Genomic DNA, 19,829 nt, shown 5'->3' with positions numbered 1-19,829 from the left:
CCCAAGCCTAACCAACCCAAGCCTAACCAAACCAAACCCAACCCTAACCCAACCCAACTCTAACCCAACTCTAACCCAACCCTAACCCAACCCAACCCAACCCTAACCCAACCCTAACCCAACTCTAACCCAACTCTAACCCAACCCTAACCCAACCCAACCCAACCCAACTCTAACCCAACCCAACCCAACCCAACCCTAACCCAACTCTAACCCAACCCTAACCCTAACCCAACCCAACCCTAACCCAAGCTCACCTCCAGTGTAAAGGCAAACAGATGGGACGAGCCAGAGATCAAACCTCACCTCCTGGCTGGTGGACGGCAGCTCTTTCTAATGAGGTTTTGTGAAGACTTCACATTCAGCTCTGTTTGTTTTACATCAAAATATTATTAATCAAAAATAAAAACAGACTGACTCTAACGAACATTTCACTTCAGGTGATTCAGAGGTGAGACTGAAAGTGATGTAACAAAACCTTCAATAACTCTCTGAAGCATCATCAGGGTGAAGCTTTGTGTTCGGTCAGTTTGTCTCGACACACAAACTGTGAAGGACCCAAAGACAAAACCTTGAGGTGGAAGGATGGCAAACTAACGACTTTATTCAAACAAACCAAAGGAAAAACCAGGCTGGATAACCAGAAACTAAACTGAAAAAAACCCTAAAAAACAGACAATCAGAAACAAACAAAGTAAAAATAATAAGGATCTGACCAAGACTCATGGAACTATTTACTGAAGACAGCAGCTGAGACCAGTGAACCAGGCGTGAAGGAGAGCTGATGAAACCAAACCAGGGCAACAGGGACACCTACTGGGGAGGAGGTGAAACAAAGAGAAATAACTAAAAACTAAACTGAGACCAGGACTGAGACTACATCAGATAGATTTAAACTAAAGCAAGAACAACAACTAAGACAGATCATAAAAGAGAGACCACAAAACAGAAAAAACAAAAAATAAAACACAAAATAAAAAAATAAAACAGAAAATAAAACAGAATAAAACAGAAATAAAACAGAAAATAAAACAGAAAAAAACACAAAATGAAACAAAATAAAACAGAAATAAACACAAAATAAAACACAAAATAAAACACAAAATAAAAAAATAAAACAGAAATAAACACAAAATAAAACAGAAAAAAAACAGAAATAAAACACAAAATAAAACAGAAATAAAACACAAAATAAAACACAAAATGAAACAAAATAAAACAGAAATAAACACAAAATAAAACACAAAATAAAACAGAAAAAAACCACAAAATGAAACAAAAATAAAACAGAAAAAAACACAAAATGAAACAAAATAAAACAGAAATAAACACAAAATAAAACACAAAATGAAACAGAAATAAAACAGAATAAAACAGAAATAAACACAAAATAAAAAAATAAAACAGAAATAAAAAAATAAAACAGAACTAAAACAGAAAAAAAAACAAATAAAACACAAAATAAAACACAAAATAAAACAGAAAAAAACACAAAATGAAACAAAATAAAACACAAATAAACACAAAATAAAACACAAAATGAAACAGAAATAAAACAGAATAAAACAGAAATAAACACAAAATAAAACACAAAATAAAAAAATAAAACAGAAATAAACACAAAATAAAACAGAAAATAAAACAGAAAAAAACACAAAATGAAACAAAATAAAACAGAAATAAACACAAAATAAAACACAAAATAAAACACAAATAAACACAAAATGAAACACAAAATGAAACAGAAATAAAACACAAAATAAAACAGAAAATAAAACAGAAATAAAACACAAAATAAAACACAAAATAAAACAGAAAAAAACACAAAATAAAACACAAAATGAAACAGAAATAAAACACAAAATAAAACACAAAATAAAACACAAAATAAAACACAAATAAACACAAAATAAAACACAAAATGAAACAGAAATAAAACACAAAATAAAACAGAAAATAAAACACAAATAAACACAAAATAAAACACAAAATGAAACAGAAATAAAACACAAAATAAAACAGAAAATAAAACAGAAATAAAACACAAAATAAAACACAAAATAAAACAGAAATAAAACTCAAAATAAAACAGAAATAAACACAAAATAATGAGGCTCTTCCTTTGTTTTATAGCTTGTTTTATCCTGTTCTTATATTTTTGTTTCCCTGATTTGAAACTGCATGTTTTAGCTTCTTTTTGTTGACTGATTGATTCACCTCCAAATGAAAATAAATCACAATGAGAACATGTTCGATGAAGACTTCTGAAGGATATCTTTGAACTCACGAGCACCGAGATAATTCTCAGTTAAGTCCCAAACAGTACGGGGCCATCCCATCTGTCACCTGTAGACATCTACAGGAAGTCATCTGTCACCTACCATCAGATATTTTTGCCACCTGAACAAAAAGAACAGCTGGGATTTGAGAAATGGACTTTCTAACTCTGTATTTGTGTCACATGTCCAGATATAGTTTGTTTCCTCTGCTGAAGACAAGCGGAAAACAGCAGGATGCTGTAATGATGAAGGTTCTCAGCTGGATTAATGTAGTTTTTATCTGTTAATGCCGACCTGTGATTGTATTTTTGTCCTCATGTGTTCTATTATTCCCTTTCATGTCCAGATAAAATCATCTTTTCAAGGTCGATAGGAGGTCTTTCTCTAAGGATTCGACCAGATCCCTGGGCTCAGATTAGTCTTTAGCAGTGGTCCCTCAGATCCAGACAGAGAGGAGCCAGATGGTGGCGCTGTGGTTAACATGTGACTGTTGGTGGTGGTGGGGGGGGGGGGGGGTGTAGGTGTAGTCAGAGACAGTCTGAGTGAAAACTGGTTTAGTTGAAGCTCAGTGTGAGTGATGAAGAGCGGCTCTGAGCACTCTTCCTGCTCTGATGAGCAGAACTTTCTGCATCCTTCCAGCAGCTTAGGAATGCCGCTGGCCTCCGGATCCTCTCCAGCTCTATTGTCTCAGCCACTTCCTGTTTCCTGTCTGCTCTGCTCTGATTGTTGTTCAGGCAGTGAGAAGGAAACCCCACCACCAGCCAGCTTCTTATGCTGAGAGGACAGGACGCTCCGTCCACCAGGACTTCCTCGGTCCGGCTCTGAAGGACTCACACTTGTGTGGGAGAACCACTCCTCTGCTGGAGCTGAAGCTCGAATCACCATCAGGGAACTCATCCTGCAGTTCCTCCAACACCTTAGTGTGACATCACATAAAAAACATCTGCAGGACATAGTACCCAGACCTCCGAGGCCCCTGGACCAGAACCCCAGCATGCTGAGATATCACCAAATGTAGTCAAAACTGACCCAAAGACAAAAAACACCACAACTTCCCACCCCCCCGACTGCAGGAAGAGGGCACTTTAATCTGAATTTTACTGTACTGTACAGTTGCCATTACCTGCTGGAACCAGTCAGCTGACTGACAGTGAAATAATGATCAATACACTTAAATTTCAGCTAAAAATCAACACTGAACAGAAAACCTCAGGATCGATTCTGTCTGTGGTTCAAACCAGCCTAAAACCAGGTATAAAACTAGTCCAAATCCAGCCTAAAAAAGGTCCAAACCAGCCTAAAACCAGGTATAAAACTAGTCCAAATCCAGCCTAAAAAAGGTCCAAACCAGCCTAAAACCAGGTATAAAACTAGTCCAAATCCAGCCTAAAAAAGGTTCAAACCAGCCTAAAACCAGGTATAAAACTAGTCCAAATCCAGCCTACAAAAGGTCCAAACCAGCCTAAAACCAGGTATAAAACTAGTCCAAATCCAGCCTAAAAAAGGTCCAAACCAGCCTAAAACCAGGTATAAAACTAGTCTAAATCCAGCCTAAAAAAGGTCCAAACCAGCCTAAAACCAGGTATAAAACTAGTCCAAATCCAGTCTAAAAAAGGTTCAAACCAGCCTAAAACCAGGAATAAAACTAGTCCAAATCCAGCCTAAAAAAGGTTCAAACCAGCCTAAAACCAGGTATAAAACTAGTCCAAATCCAGTCTAAAAAAGGTCCAAACCAGCCTAAAACCAGGTATAAAACTAGTCCAAATCCAGCCTAAAAAAGGTCCAAACCAGCCTAAAACCAGGTATAAAACTAGTCCAAATCCAGTCTAAAAAAGGTCCAAACCAGCCTAAAACCAGGTATAAAACTAGTCCAAATCCAGTCTAAAAAAGGTCCAAACCAGCCTAAAACCAGGTATAAAACTAGTCCAAATCCAGCCTAAAAAAGGTCCAAACCAACCTAAAACCAGGTATAAAACTAGTCCAAATCCAGTCTAAAAAAGGTCCAAACCAGCCTAAAACCAGGTATAAAACTAGTCCAAATCCAGTCTAAAAAAGGTCCAAACCAGCCTAAAACCAGGTATAAAACTAGTCCAAATCCAGCCTAAAAAAGGTCCAAACCAGCCTAAAACCACATCCAAAACTGGGTCCAAAACAGAGAAACCAGTATCAAAACTCAGTCAGATAAAATCCACTGAAGTTCACTCATGTTCGGATCATTCATTCTGTATATTTAATGATCAGTTTATTCTGTGTTTAATGATCAGTTTATTCTGTGTTTAATTATCAGTTTATTCTATATTTAATTATCAGTTTATTCTGTGTTTAATTATCAGTTTATTCTATATTTAATTATCAGTTTATTCTATATTTAATTATCAGTTTATTCTATATTTAATTATCAGTTTATTCTATATTTAATTATCAGTTTATTCTATATTTAATTATCAGTTTATTCTATATTTAATTATCAGTTTATTCTGTATTTGATGATCAGTTTATTCTATACTTAATGATCAGTTTATTCTATATTTAATTATCAGTTTATTCTGTGTTTAATTATCAGTTTATTCTGTATTTGATGATCAGTTTATTCTATATTCAATTATCAGTTTATTCTGTATTTGATGATCAGTTTATTCTATATTTGATGATCAGTTTATTCTATATTCAATTATCAGTTTATTCTGTGTTTAATTATCAGTTTATTCTATATTTAATGATCAGTTTATTCTATATTTGATGATCAGTTTATTCTGTATTTGATGATCAGTTTATTCTATATTCAATTATCAGTTTATTCTGTGTTTAATTATCAGTTTATTCTATATTCAATTATCAGTTTATTCTGTGTTTAATTATCAGTTTATTCTATATTTAATGATCAGTTTATTCTATATTTGATGATCAGTTTATTCTATATTTGATGATCAGTTTATTCTGTATTTAATCATCACTCTATTCCTTTTATTCTTGTCTCTTACTATTCTCATTAAAATGTCTTTTATATTAACTGTTTTATTAGATTCGGTTATTGTTGTTTACGCTAGTTATTGATAAATATTGATTTTATGTCGGGAGAAGCTATCTGACCGGAAGCAGCACGTGTTTGTCCTCAGAATGACTTTTATTGTGAAGCGGACCGGAAGCAGTACAATATTATTCAGTGTAACTTATCGTGGACGTTCAGGGCAGAGTTTCCTCTCCATGAGTCTGACTGAGAGCCACTCCGGACTTTACTGGCTGATTTACCCGGACTGGAACCTGCAGAGAGCCGAACTGACGCCTGGAAACTGGTTCGAAGAGGAGACCGAATCAGAGGTGAGACGCTTTGAATTTAAAGTTTTTACTGAAACTGAGAGAAACTGAGGTTCGAGGCTTCGGGACCTGCAGCCGGCAGCCGCCCGTGTGATCCCGCCAGTCCCCAGGATTTGTCTCTGTTCCCGGTCAGTGGTTCCGGCCCTGGGACCTGGTCTTTCCATGGTCCCATCTGTCCACTGAGAGAACAGCAGTTTTTATTGGAGGATTTGGGGTAAAATGCACCGCAGACAGTCAGGTGAGTCAGAGTGAATCAGGGAATTATTCCGAGAAAAAAGAGTCGGACTCAAAAACAAAACTCAGAGAGACGGGAAGAGTCAGAGGAACTCAGAAGGTGTTCAGCGCGTGTTCTGCAGGTCTGCTGCAGATGTTCAGCAGGTCTGCTGCAGATGTTCTACAGGTGTTCAGGAGGTCTGCTGCAGGTGTTCAGGAGGTCTGCTGCAGATATCCTGCAGATGTTCAGATGTTCTGCAGGTGTTCTGCAGATGTTCTGCAGGTCTGCTGCAGATGTTCAGCAGGTCTGCTGCAGATGTTCTGCAGATGTTCAGGTGTTCAGCAGATGTTCTACAGATGTTCTGCAGGTGTTCAGCAGGTGTTCTACAGATGTTCAGCAGGTCTGCTGCAGATGTTCTGCAGATGTTCAGGTGTTCAGCAGATGTTCTACAGATGTTCTACAGGTGTTCAGGAGGTGTTCTGCAGATGTTCTACAGGTGTTCAGGAGGTGTTCTGCAGATGTTCTGCAGGTGTTCAGGAGGTGTTCAGGAGGTGTTCTGCAGATGTTCTGCAGATGTTCAGCAGATGTTCTACATGTGTTCTGGAGGTGTGGTTGTGTCATCAGGTACACAGTATATTCCACAGGGATTCAAATTAGCAACCTCTGGAGGATCTTAATTCACAGCACAATGACATCACAGTCAGCTGATTACATCATCAGATACTAGCTTCTGTGTCTGTATGTGTTAACAGAAACAGGAAGTGGGCTGGTCCGTCTTCCTCCTCAGAAACCCCCAGGAACAAAAGCTGTGATGCAACATCCTGATTTACTGGTCTGAGATCAGTTCTGTTTATGAGAATCTTGGACCAGACTATTTACTTAAAAACTGGACCTGTCTATTTACTGGAAGCTGGACATGACTATTGAGTGGAACACAGACATGACTATATCCTAAAACATGGACCTGGCTATTTACTGACAGCATCTTTTGAATATCTCCTAAACTGAACATGATCTTCAATCTTTTTCAAATGGATCCAAACTATTAATCAGTTATCTGCATTGTTGTTGCTATTTTTCATTAATCAGCTCCATCAGCTGATCACCTCATTGACTGACTGCAGAATTGATCTTTAGAGTTACTAATCAGGTAATCAGACTTTATCGAAGAGGGTCAGTGTGATGATTAAACAATCTGAGATAAAACATGTTTTAATTTGATAAGACAAACTGTGAAAAACAAGTTCACACCTCAATAAATCCACAGTCAGAGCAGGAACCTGAAGGCAGCACGATGTGAGGTGATTCAGATTGTGAACTCTCTGCAGGCAGCTGGTGGGATGGCCCAGTTTTCCAGTGTTCTCGGTGAGCGTCAGTGTGGTTCCAGTCACGGTCGGGAACAATCGGCCCTCTGTTTGCCACAATAGAGCCTCACTGTTGTTCTCCCGCGCTGCTCTCTGTCTTCTCAGCCTCCTTCTGTCTCTGACTCAAACTCAGAGCCAGTTTAGCCTCCATCACTCCCAGTGGAAACCATGACGACCAGCTCAGGCCCTGCACAGCCAGCAGGAAGACCTGGATTCTGTTTCAGTCTGACGGACGGATGGTAGTGATCAGAAAGGTTCATTGTCTCTGTACAGATCTCTACTGGTCAGTCAGTCAATGAAGATCTAAATCAGAAAAGTTAGGTAACATCAGGAACTGTACTGGTCTGTACTGGTCTGTACTGGTCTGTACTGGTCTGTACTGGTCTGTTCTGGTCTGTACTGGTCTGTATTGGTCTGTACTGGTCTGTTCTGGTCTGTACTGGTCTGTATTGGTCTGTACTGGTCTGTTCTGGTCTGTACTGGTCTGTTCTGGTCTGTACTGGTCTGTACTGGTCTGTTCTGGTCTGTACTGGTCTGTATTGGTCTGTACTGGTCTGTTCTGGTCTGTACTGGTCTGTATTGGTCTGTACTGGTCTGTTCTGGTCTGTACTGGTCTGTACTGGTCTGTACTGGTCTGTTCTGGTCTGTTCTGGTCTGTACTGGTCTGTACTGGTCTGTTCTGGTCTGTACTGGTCTGTACTGGTCTGTACTGGTCTGTTCTGGTCTGTTCTGGTCTGTACTGGTCTGTTCTGGTCTGTACTGGTCTGTACTGGTCTGTTCTGGTCTGTACTGGTCTGTATTGGTCTGTACTGGTCTGTACTGGTCTGTACTGGTCTGTTCTGGTCTGTTCTGGTCTGTACTGGTCTGTTCTGGTCTGTACTGGTCTGTTCTGGTCTGTTCTGGTCTGTACTGGTCTGTACTGGTCTGTTCTGGTCTGTACTGGTCTGTACTGGTCTGTACTGGTCTGTTCTGGTCTGTTCTGGTCTGTACTGGTCTGTTCTGGTCTGTTCTGGTCTGTACTGGTCTGTTCTGGTCTGTATTGGTCTGTTCTGGTCTGTTCTGGTCTGTACTGGTCTGTTCTGGTCTGTTCTGGTCTGTACTGGTCTGTTCTGGTCTGTACTGGTCTGTACTGGTCTGTACTGGTCTGTACTGGTCTGTACTGGTCTGTTCTGGTCTGTTCTGGTCTGTACTGGTCTGTTCTGGTCTGTTCTGGTCTGTACTGGTCTGTTCTGGTCTGTATTGGTCTGTACTGGTCTGTTCTGGTCTGTTCTGGTCTGTTCTGGTCTGTTCTGGTCTGTACTGGTCTGTATTGGTCTGTACTGGTCTGTTCTGGTCTGTACTGGTCTGTTCTGGTCTGTACTGGTCTGTACTGGTCTGTACTGGTCTGTTCTGGTCTGTTCTGGTCTGTACTGGTCTGTTCTGGTCTGTTCTGGTCTGTACTGGTCTGTTCTGGTCTGTATTGGTCTGTACTGGTCTGTTCTGGTCTGTTCTGGTCTGTTCTGGTCTGTTCTGGTCTGTACTGGTCTGTTCTGGTCTGTTCTGGTCTGTACTGGTCTGTTCTGGTCTGTATTGGTCTGTTCTGGTCTGTTCTGGTCTGTACTGGTCTGTTCTGGTCTGTTCTGGTCTGTACTGGTCTGTTCTGGTCTGTACTGGTCTGTACTGGTCTGTACTGGTCTGTTCTGGTCTGTACTGGTCTGTACTGGTCTGTACTGGTCTGTTCTGGTCTGTTCTGGTCTGTACTGGTCTGTTCTGGTCTGTTCTGGTTTGTACTGGTTTGTACTGGTCTGTTCTGGTCTGTATTGGTCTGTTCTGGTCTGTTCTGGTCTGTTCTGGTCTGTTCTGGTCTGTTCTGGTCTGTATTGGTCTGTACTGGTCTGTTCTGGTCTGTTCTGGTCTGTTCTGGTCTGTTCTGGTCTGTACTGGTCTGTTCTGGTCTGTACTGGTCTGTACTGGTCTGTACTGGTCTGTACTGGTCTGTTCTGGTCTGTTCTGGTCTGTTCTGGTCTGTTCTGGTCTGTATTGGTCTGTACTGGTCTGTTCTGGTCTGTATTGGTCTGTACTGGTCTGTACTGGTCTGTTCTGGTCTGTTCTGGTCTGTACTGGTCTGTTCTGGTCTGTACTGGTTCACTGGTTGGACCTGGTTTTGTTCTGGAAAGGTGCCGCCCTGCTGGCAGCCGTTGCAGCAGCTCTGGACAGAATCTTTCTTTGCATCTTCTTCAGATTGTCTTCCTGAGCTTTTTTCTGTGAAAACACAGATATCTGAGGCATGTTTCTGCGATGGTTTGGATGCTGGAAGGACTTCAGCTGGAAGGTTTTTTATCTGTTATGATGCCAAACCCTGACAACAGGAAAGTTGTTAACCTGTTGGAGCAGCTAACTGAGCTTTCCAAAGACCAAGTAATGCCTGGAATAACCCCCCAAATCCAGAGGGGTTGAGGAGGAGACGTCTAGGCTGCAAAGCAGGAAGAAAGTGGAGGAAAAGGAGGAGGAAGTTTAAACCATTTCAGATCACTGGAAGATACAACGGATGAGTTTACAGCCTGTCTGTCCTGGTCTGTACTGGTCTGTTCCGGTCTATAATTTCAATTCAATTCAGTTTATTGATATTGGACCAAATCACAAATAGTGTCATCTCAAGTCACTTCAGTGATATAGTCCAATTAGAGTCCAATGCGTTGTGATCAAATCTAATCAAATCCAATTAATCAAATCCAAAATAAGTCCAATTCATTCATACAGAGCCAATTCAAAAACTATTTCCAAGGTAAGAGCAAAGTGAGGAAAGATGTGACATAAGAGCTCCCCCAGCAGGCTGGGCCTATAGACCGATTGATCAAATCCAATATGGAAGTATTGATTAAGGGGAAAACCCCTTGAACAGTCTGGTTGGGATTGGGTCTAACATACAAGTTGATGGTTTAGAAGAGACTATTGCTGTTGTTAGCTCAGAAAGATCAACTGGGCAGAAGCCGTCTGAATACAAATCAAGTTCTAAAGATACTTCTAAAGCTGCTCTACTTGATGATACATCAGTGATAATAATGGGAAGGATCCCATGGACCCAGTGTCTGTAGTTGTCTTCAGTAGTGTTTCCTGGTACTGGTGCGCCCTGGATCAGCTGGACCTGCTGTTTCAGGTTCTGTCTCTCTGTGTTAGAAACTCCATCTTCTCAGGAACAGCTGAGCTCAGGTTGTGAAGAGGAAACAGGTTTGAAGCTACATCCTGATGGACTCTGCAGGTCCAGAACCAGCTGAGCAGCTTCCTCAGTCAGACTCACACTAACCTGCACACCTGTCCTCAGCTGTAGGATCCCCCCCCACAGATGCTTTAAGAATCTCACAGCTTCCTTTGACCCATATCCTGTCAGCGGCTCGGGGGTAATGTGCTCTTTGCTGCTCTGCTGCTTTTATTTCACACAGGAGCAAACATGACCCTGATCTGAGAGTTGGTTCCAAGTCTCTAAAACCCAGAGAACTTGTCTCCTGTCTGGTTTCTTAGTTATTTCCTGTTGTATTTTCCATAGATCCTGATCTTTTGTTCACTTCTGTTAGTCGTACCGCTGCCTCGTCACACCTGGTTTCTGCTGCTGATTTTCTAACTCGTCCTTCAGTATCTTCTCCTGGTTTTTCCTGCCAGATCATCGGAAATCATTCTCTGTCATCTTTCTTATTCAAGTCAGTCCTTCCATTGTTCCTCTTCTGTTTCTCTGAACTTCCTGTTCATAAGTTTGCGTACCCTGCTTTGGGGCGCCTTTAGTTTGTCTAATAAAGCCTGATATTCACCCCCTGGCCGCACCTCCTCAGGTGAAACTGTCCTAAAAGATCAGCCTGAAGCTCCTCCTTCTGGGACATCAGGGAGACCGAGCTGCTGTACGGCTTCCATCTGTTGCCACCATTTCTATTTCATTCAGTTTGATTTATAAAGTGCCCAATTACAACTAATTTAATCTCAGGGGTCAAATTGGTCCAATTCATACAGTTTATTAAAAAGATTCCCTCGCTAAGGCAACCAACTGAAACTTCTCTCTGATCCTGAGCTGCAGGAGGCGACTGTGGAGAGAAAAAACTGCCTTTAACAGGAAGAAACCTCCATCAGAACCAGAACCAGGAAGAAACCTCCATCAGAACGAGAACCAGGAAGAAACCTCCATCAGAACCAGAACCAGGAAGAAACCTCCATCAGAACCAGGAGGCCCGGGTTCATCCTGACCAGGTGAATGAAGGTGCTGATGCTCGAACCTCTGCAGGTGGCTGCTTTTACACTGTCGGAGCTCCAGTTTTCTCTCAGCTTCGTCAAGCAGAACAATCAGATTCAGTTTGGGCTGATACGAAAGCAGAGGCACAGTTTTCACATCTGTTGTCCTGACCACTGATGATTCAAGGAAAGTGGAAGTTTCTAAAATGCTGCTGAGCCCTTTAAACGTGACAGAGGAGGCAGAGATGGAAAGAATGTCAGGGGCTGGGAGAGGAAGGGTGTGTTTGGTGCTCTGGGAGCAGGGAGGGGCAGAGGAAACCAGACTGTTTCTGTCTGATTCCTGCTGTGAAGACGAGGGGTTAAAGTGTGAGAGTCCAACCGGAGAGAGGTTATCCTGAACCAGCCTGGGTCTGGGCTGTGTGTCCGGCCTTCATCATGGCCTTTCAGCTTCACAGTGTTAACTCTTTGGCCCAGAATTAGCTGGTCAGAAAGCCCACTGGCTGCATCTGTTTCAGAATAAATGTCTAAAACTCTGACTTGAAACTCATAAAACAATCCAAACCCGTGGCTTGCTCCTGAATGCTTAACTTTGGCTTTAAATTGGTCTTTTATTATTTACAGCAGAAACAATGTTCACAGTTTAAACAGCTCACAGGAAGTTGGATTTTACCGACTGAATCTGTACTTTTGTACATTTTATAGTTTTGCGTAATCGCAGGTTCTGGGTTTGTTTTGCTGTTTAGATTAACGTGCAGTGATGTCACACTCTGTTTAACCACGTCTGTCTCACTGCTTCACTGGGTTTGTGGTTTCAGACCTGCTCAGAAAATCCTGAGCAGAAAATGATGAAAGGTAGTTTTCTGTTTAAATACCTGCTGTAGGACGTTTCCATGAACATGGAGATGTGCGGTTTGGTTTGGACTCTTAAGGTTGGATACGGTCTGTCCGTTAATCTCAGCTGTCTCTGATTAAAGTTGTAGAACTACCAGGTGAAAAATGGGGCGGGTGTTGGTGGTGATCCTGATCTCTCTGCAGCTCTGTACTGAATCAACCCTCAGAGCAGCTTTACTGCTGAAAGTCTGTTCTCCAACCTCCACAATGGGCTGCCGGCTCTTCTGCTGTGTTGCCACATCTGTGATGAAGACGCATTTCAGCTGCACTTTTCACAAAATGAATTTAGTTGTTCTTGTTCCTCTGTAGTTTAAGCTGATGGTCGAAGTTCTGAAAATTCTGGCCACCAGAGAAGATTCTGGTGACAAACAGAAGGTCTGCTTACAACTTTACAGTGTTTGGGGTCTGCTCAATATTATAACCAATCTGAAGGATTTGGGATTTTAGACAACCCTGAACAGAAAAAAGATGAAACGTAGTTTTCTGCCCTAGTGTTTCCATGAATGTGCTTTACTTGGACCTGAATATGTGATTATACGCAGTTCAATATTTGGGGCTCTCTGGCTCTTTGGTACGGCTCCATTTAAATGCATCACATTTATTACTGAGGATGAGGGCAGATGAAGGCGCCCATCCTGACCGGTGATGGTGAATCCGTTGCTCAGGTGGCGTGATGAGGCTGGACCTGAGGCAGGGTTAGCTCGGTGTGTTTGCTGGTTCATGAAGACACAGCGAGGACGTCCTGAGGAGGCTGTTTGTGTGCGTTTCCTCTGCAGCGGGCTGAAGGACAGCTGTATCCTGTGTTTTGTTCTGCTGCAGATGCACAGAGCTGATTACAACAACAGCTCAGAGATAAGGTCAGGGTGAAGAGATAAGGAGGGGAGGGAAGGCTGAGGCCTTTTCTCCATGTTTCTGCTTCAGCAGAAGGAACATTTGTCTTTTATTTAGAAAACGGGTTGTTTCAGTTTGTGCTGCTTGCTGTCGGTGAGACTCTGCTTCAGTCTCTTTATGTATGAATAACTCTTATTGAGCTGCCTGAACTGAGGAACTGTGAGTTAACACAGTTCAACCTGCGCACCTTTTCCTGAGCTCTTAGTGTATCAGAGGTGTCAAACAAGTTGCTGTAGTTCCCACGTTTCCTGAAGGCAACGTGACAGAGGGAGCCCCTTCAGCTCAAGTACTTATGGCGGCTTGGACTGGACGTCCAGCCCCGCCCATTTCAACGGTCCAGCCTAGTTCCTAGAAACTCGGTCGAAACAGCACAAAGTAACTGTCGGATTCTTGTTGTTTTCATTTTTAAACAACATATTATTTATTTACCTACTTATTATTGTTATTACTATTAATAAATAGGTTTGTAACGGAAACCCATAACAGGGAGAATGGTCTCAGTGGTGGAGAAGTGAGTGATATGTTGCAGCCTCCATGCAGACCAAGCCTTTTCCCTGCAAAGCATCTTTTCATCCAGCAGTTGAGAGACGTCCACTACTGCCGTATTTATGAACCCTAACCCATCAAGTTATCATGAAATGGATGGTCCTGGTTGTTCTGGACGGCCTCTCACATCTTCTGGGCTGGAGAGCGTAGTGGTGTGTAAAAGACCAGGGTTCAAACCCTAACCGTACCTGTAAGTCGCATTGGATAAACGCGTCTGCCAAATGCTTCCGTGCACATCTCTCCTCCACCTGCTAACCCTAACCCTAACCTCCCCAGCAGGCTGCTAACCCTAACCCTACCCTCCCCAGCAGGCTGCTAACCCTAACCCTAACCTCCCCAGCAGGCTGCTAACCCTAACCTCCCCAGCAGGCTGCTAACCCTAACCTCCCCAGCAGGCTGCTAACCCTAACCCCTAACCTCCCCAGCAGGCTGCTAACCCTAACCCTACCCTCCCCAGCAGGCTGCTAACCCTAACCTCCCCAGCAGGCTCCTAACCCTAACCTCCCCAGCAGGCTGCTAACCCTAACCTCCCCAGCAGGCTGCTAACCCTAACCTCCCCAGCAGGCTGCTAACCCTAACCCTAACCTCCCCAGCAGGCTGCTAACCCTACCCTCCCCAGCAGGCTGCTAACCCTAACCCTACCCTCCCCAGCAGGCTGCTAACCCTAACCCTAACCTCCCCAGCAGGCTGCTAACCCTAACCCTCCCCTCCCCAGCAGGCTGCTAACCCTAACCTCCCCAGCAGGCTGCTAACCCTAACCCTAACCTCCCCAGCAGGCTGCTAACCCTAACCCTAACCTCCCCAGCAGGCTGCTAACCCTAACCCTCCCCTCCCCAGCAGGCTGCTAACCCTAACCTCCCCAGCAGGCTGCTAACCCTAACCCTACCCTCCCCAGCAGGCTGCTAACCCTAACCCTAACCTCCCCAGCAGGCTGCTAACCCTAACCCTACCCTCCCCAGCAGGCTGCTAACCCTAACCCTAACCTCCCCAGCAGGCTGCTAACCCTAACCCTCCCCTCCCCAGCAGGCTGCTAACCCTAACCCACAGACCGATACGTCATCTGCAGCATTTTACTACAGATGTCAAGAGAAAAATGACTCAAGAACTTTTTTTTTCAACAATTTAATGAACAACAAAAATCAAGAAAACATCTAAATGAGCTTCTTGAATTGAAATCATAGCTACAATCATAGATACAAAAGTACAATGTGTGTCAATGCTAACTAAAGTTATTAATTTAGTCATGAACACAGAGTAACTAAAATGAACATCTCTAAAAAAATAAAATCAAAGAATATGAGAGCTTTAAATTGTAGATGAAAATAATCACAGACCGTTCCAACTTTCTCAGGAATGCCTGCACACATCTGGCAAAACTGTGAGCAAAAGCCTGGATGAGCAGATTTATTCATTAATAAACAGTACAGTTTATAAATGAATAAATAAATCAATAAACACTTTTTTGTGGCCCCATTTAATTTTTTCTATTTGGTGGATGTCTTCAGTCTCATGACTCATCATAGCAATGATTGTCAGTTTCCATATTTCTAATATTTTGCTATTGCATGAATTATTTCTGCAAATTAGAAATGGACTAAAAGGGATTTAGCAGTATTTCCTCAATTATCTTCATCAACTTAATTTTTTCATGAGAAACAGTTAAATTTTTTTTCTACCAGAATTCTCTCTTTGTTTTACTTGTCAGTAAAAACTGTGTCACTAACCCATACCAGTATCCCTGCTGCACTGAATAATAAAACACTTTTCTTTCAACTTAACAGTTACTAAACACAACTTTCAAATGGGAAAATAAAAATTCTGACTCAGTGCTCAGAAATTCCGACATTCGTGTACAACTTGAACGCACCATTAGTCACGGCCCTAACTCCGCCTCTCAGTGCGCCCTGATGTAAAATCAGTCTAACTAACGGAACATTTCTCTGCTGTTAGACTCTGTTCGTCCAGACCAGAGACCAGTTCGGCGGCCAGGAAATGTTGTCCCAGTAGAGTGCCTGTGTAGAAATCCCTCCGTTAGCTCTCCTTTAGCTGCAAGTAGCCACATAACAGCAGCTATGAGCTAACAGAGCTATAGCACACGTTCATTCATTCATTCTTCTTAAAGTATTGGTGAAATAAAGACAGATAATGCCTTATTTAGAGGCTGCATCCTCTAAGCCCCGTTCTCTCCGTTATATGGATCTCCAGTTATCTAAATATCTTCTGAAGGACGCCGACTTTCACCAAACTGTTCTCAGTGAGCAGATGAACGCATTTCATGCCAGAAATAAGGTTTAAAAATACCGGAGTTCCCCTTTAATGTCATCAGACAAGATAAATTTTGACCATTAACCTACAGAAATATATATATATATATATGTTTTATATAGTTATAAAACAACAATATACAGCAACAAAAGCGCCCTCCAGTGTCTGAGCGTGGAAGTCGGGGGGAGCGTTCACATCCTTCCTACGTTTCCTCGCCTCCGTCTTTATCTGCAGCCTCACCGACTTCCTGCCTCATTGGTCCAGGTTCTGAAGCGCTCTTTCTCCTCTGTCACCCGGTGCTGTTTCTGTTCTGGTTCTGTGAAGGCGGGTCTGACGGTTTGGCTCGGTTCAGTCTGAGCGGTAACTTCATGTGAAACTGAGGGTAATAATAAATTTTTCACTGATTAACTTCCTCTGAACCTCTTCTAAACACTTCCTGCCTCCTGAGCTCGGTTCTGTGGCCCAAAGAGTCATGTGACCTCTCTGGGTTATCTCTGGGAGTCACTTCAGCCCGACCTGCAGCATCATTGGTCTGTTGGTGGGATGAAATCATCTTTATCTTTAGTTGTGTTTTACTCCCTGTTCTGCTCTGCGGCCTCCTCGCTGTGCGCACCTGTGCAGGTAAACACCTGCAGGCTCAGGTAATGGTAGAGCAAAGCTTTTAACCCTGTTGGGCAGAACAGAAGCTGGTCTCTCTGCCGGAGGAAAAGGCCAGCAGCAGCAGCAGGAAGCTGCAGTGACTCACTTCCTGCTGCTGACCTCTGACTGTGTCTCTGTTTACAGTCTCTGTTCGTTTGGACGCTGCAACATCGTCTTTTACATTCTTTATTTCTTCTTCTGGTGTTTTTGCTGTTCTGCCCATGTTCCCAGACTGATCCTGGTTCAGTTCATGCTGCACAGAGGTCAGAGGTCATCCTGCTGCAGTCACAGATCCAATCCTGTGTCTGTATGCTGAGATCTTGCTCTGTTCTTCTTCTGTGGTTTTAGATGGCTGGGAGGGGAGTCAGGGGACATTAAATCTGGGGAAACATGGGGAATATTTGACCAATCAGAATTATTCAGCATTCCAGGTAATCTCTGAGGCACCTTTGCCTCTGTGCTCGAGGAGAACACTTCAGGCCTGAAATGATTCTTCATTTAACTTCCATCAACATGTTCTGCTCAGTGGTCGCCCTGTTTCACACAGACAGCTATTGCTTTCACTCAGCGTGCGCACGTTTGTAGCCATAAACATATGGAGGAAACAGGAGAAAACTATGTGGAGCAAAATCTGGGAGTTTGGGAGCATTTCAAAGAAAAGAAAAGAGAAAATACTGAACAGTGTGTCCATTGTAAAAGCCAGTTAGCTTAGCACGATAGCACAGCACCAATGCTACAGCACCAATGCTACAGCACCAATGCTACAGCACCAATGCTACATCATCAATGCTACAGCACCAATGCTACAGCGTCAATGCTACAGCATCAATGCTACAGCACCAATGCTACAGCGTCAATGCTACAGCACCAATGCTACATCATCAATGCTACAGCATCAATGCTACAGCGTCAATGCTACAGCACCAATGCTACATCATCAATGCTACAGCACCAATGCTACAGCACCAATGCTACAGCACCAATGCTACAGCACCAATGCTACAGCACCAATGCTACATCATCAATGCTACAGCACCAATGCTACATCATCAATGCTATAGCATCTCAGCAGAAAGCAGCCGGTTCACACATCGAGTCAAACACAAGGGAACATTTCACGTTAGCATTTTAATGGAAGTCAGTCGGCTTGTTAGCTGAGAAGGACCAAACAGATGGAAGCTGAGGCTCATATTGTCCTTTATGTGCCCATCAGAGCAGCTTCAGCCGGTCAGCTGTTAATATGAACTAATATTCTGAGTCCCATCAAAGTCCAGCCAGAATAAAAACGGCTCATTTTATCAGACCGTGTTGCATCTGTAAAATTAAGGTGACCACAGTTCTGAAATGAAAATCGGGGGTGAAAAATCATCAAATATTATTATTCTGAAATAAAAAACAGGGACAGGTACTTCTTCATGTATTTTAGCTAACGCTGGGCACATTGACGCATTATTTTTGCGTTAACTACTGAATTCATTATTCATTAACGCAGGTTTTATTATTTATCACTTTTACTGTAAACGTCACAGGCTTTTATTTTGAAAAAGTCCATCGTGAGCGAGCCTGGTATGCTGCTCAGGTTTTTTTTTGTTTTCAGGTTCTTGTCATGTTTCTCCGCTTCATTGTCCTCAGCTGCAGGCATTCAGTCGTCTCTCCCTCCACAGCAGTTAGATGCTGGTTTCCTTTCATTCATGGCAGAATCCTCACCATCCTTCATGCCACCGCCACAGAAGCTGAGTCTGGTTTCCTGCCTCACAGTCTGGCCACAGTTGAAATTATTGTCTTGTTATCCAGAGCCTCGTTTATCTGTTTTTTTCTAGTTAAGTATTTCTGAATCCGGCTTTATCAGCAGCTTGCTCCCTGTTTTGTGTTTTTGTGGAATAAATCTTGTTACTTTGTGAAAGAACTGCATCTGGGTCCTACCTCTCCACCGTTCTTGACAGCTTCCTGCTGCGGCTCACAGGAAACAGTCAGAAAAGAAAAGAATGGTGGATGAAGCGGCTAAACAAACATGGAGAAGATTACGGAAGCTTTACATTTTCATTTCCACGTTCTTCCAGAGGCGCACGGAGCCAAAGTTATTCGTTGAATTGTCTTATCACTCGAGTTCTTCCATCATATGACTGTACAGTTCCAATAAAACAATGCGATTAATCGTGATTAATCACAGGAAATCATGTGATTAACGCGATTAAAGAATTTAATATTTGTCCAGCCCTTTTAACCAGCTTTAATTATGGATTTTAAATGGATGACATTTAAAACACATCCACCGTTTGGAGATCAGTGCAGTTAATTTCAGCAATAAATAAGGAAACATGGATAAATAAATCAAACAGATAAAAAAGGCTCTGACAAATAAACAGCTACAGACACTGGTAGCAGTTCTGTTCTGAGCTAAACTAACACAGTTTGGACAGGGTGGAGCCAATGAAATCCCTTCATCACCTTCACATCATCGCTAATAAACAACATTTGTGAAGCTATGAATAAAAAAGTTAAAAAGTAATCAGATTACAGTAATCTTTTTAAAAGTAATCAGATTACAGTATTTTTTTTAAAGTAATCAGATTACAGTAATATTTTAAAAAGTAATCTGATTACAGTAATATTTTTAAAAGTAATCAGATTACAGTAATCTCTTTTAAAAGTAATCAGATTACAGTATTTTTTTTAAAAGTAATCAGATTACAGTAATATTTTAAAAAGTAATTACATTACAGTAATATTTTTAAAAGTAATCATATTACAGTAATCAGATTACAGTGATGAGGTGAGAGTAATCAGATTACTGTGATAGAGTCATCAACTCATTCTGATGTTGATAAAGACCTGCTTCCAAACCCTGGCCTGAAGCATCATATTCGGATATGTTAACACAGGAGGGTTGGTGAGGAGCACGACCAATTTTTCGATAATGTTAGCTCTTCATCAGGCAGAAGTAACCTATAAAGGTGCCGTAATGACCCTGATGTGATTTGAACACACAACCTTCTGATCTGGAGTCAGACGCGCTACCATTGCGCCACAGAGTCACACGAAGCTGTTTGGTGGACCTCTGGTGTGAAGTATGATGTGACCGCAGCTGACCCTGAAGCACTTGGCTGTCGGTCTCACTCCAGATGGGCCAGATGTTGAGTTCCAGAGCGTTGGTGGTATAGTGGTGAGCATAGCTGCCTTCCAAGCAGTTGACCCGGGTTCGATTCCCGGCCGTTTTCAGGAGACCCAGCA

The 19,829-nt window shown here is 42.3% G+C and overlaps 1 protein-coding gene and 1 non-coding gene across 3 annotated transcripts in view; one reads left to right on the top strand and one right to left on the bottom strand.

Moving 5' to 3' along the window:
- Window positions 1–5,478: 5,478 nt before the first annotated feature.
- arap3 (ArfGAP with RhoGAP domain, ankyrin repeat and PH domain 3) overlaps window positions 5,479–19,829 on the top strand; it is a 57,032-nt gene continuing 42,681 nt past the window's right edge. For both annotated transcript variants that reach the window (XM_072395109.1, XM_072395108.1), the window contains exon 1: window positions 5,479–5,597. The gene's annotated coding sequence lies outside the window, so the exon portion shown is untranslated. The remainder of the gene's footprint in view (window positions 5,598–19,829) is intronic.
- Window positions 19,562–19,633, bottom strand: trnaw-cca (transfer RNA tryptophan (anticodon CCA)). The gene has a single exon. It is a non-coding gene; the product is annotated as a tRNA-Trp (tRNA).

The sequence above is a fragment of the Leuresthes tenuis genome, unplaced genomic scaffold (genome assembly GCF_036924035.1).
Source record: "Leuresthes tenuis unplaced genomic scaffold, fLeuTen1.0.hap1 SCAF_11, whole genome shotgun sequence".
Lineage (NCBI taxonomy): Eukaryota > Metazoa > Chordata > Actinopteri > Atheriniformes > Atherinopsidae > Leuresthes > Leuresthes tenuis.
This window is presented reverse-complemented; position numbering and strand designations above follow the sequence as displayed.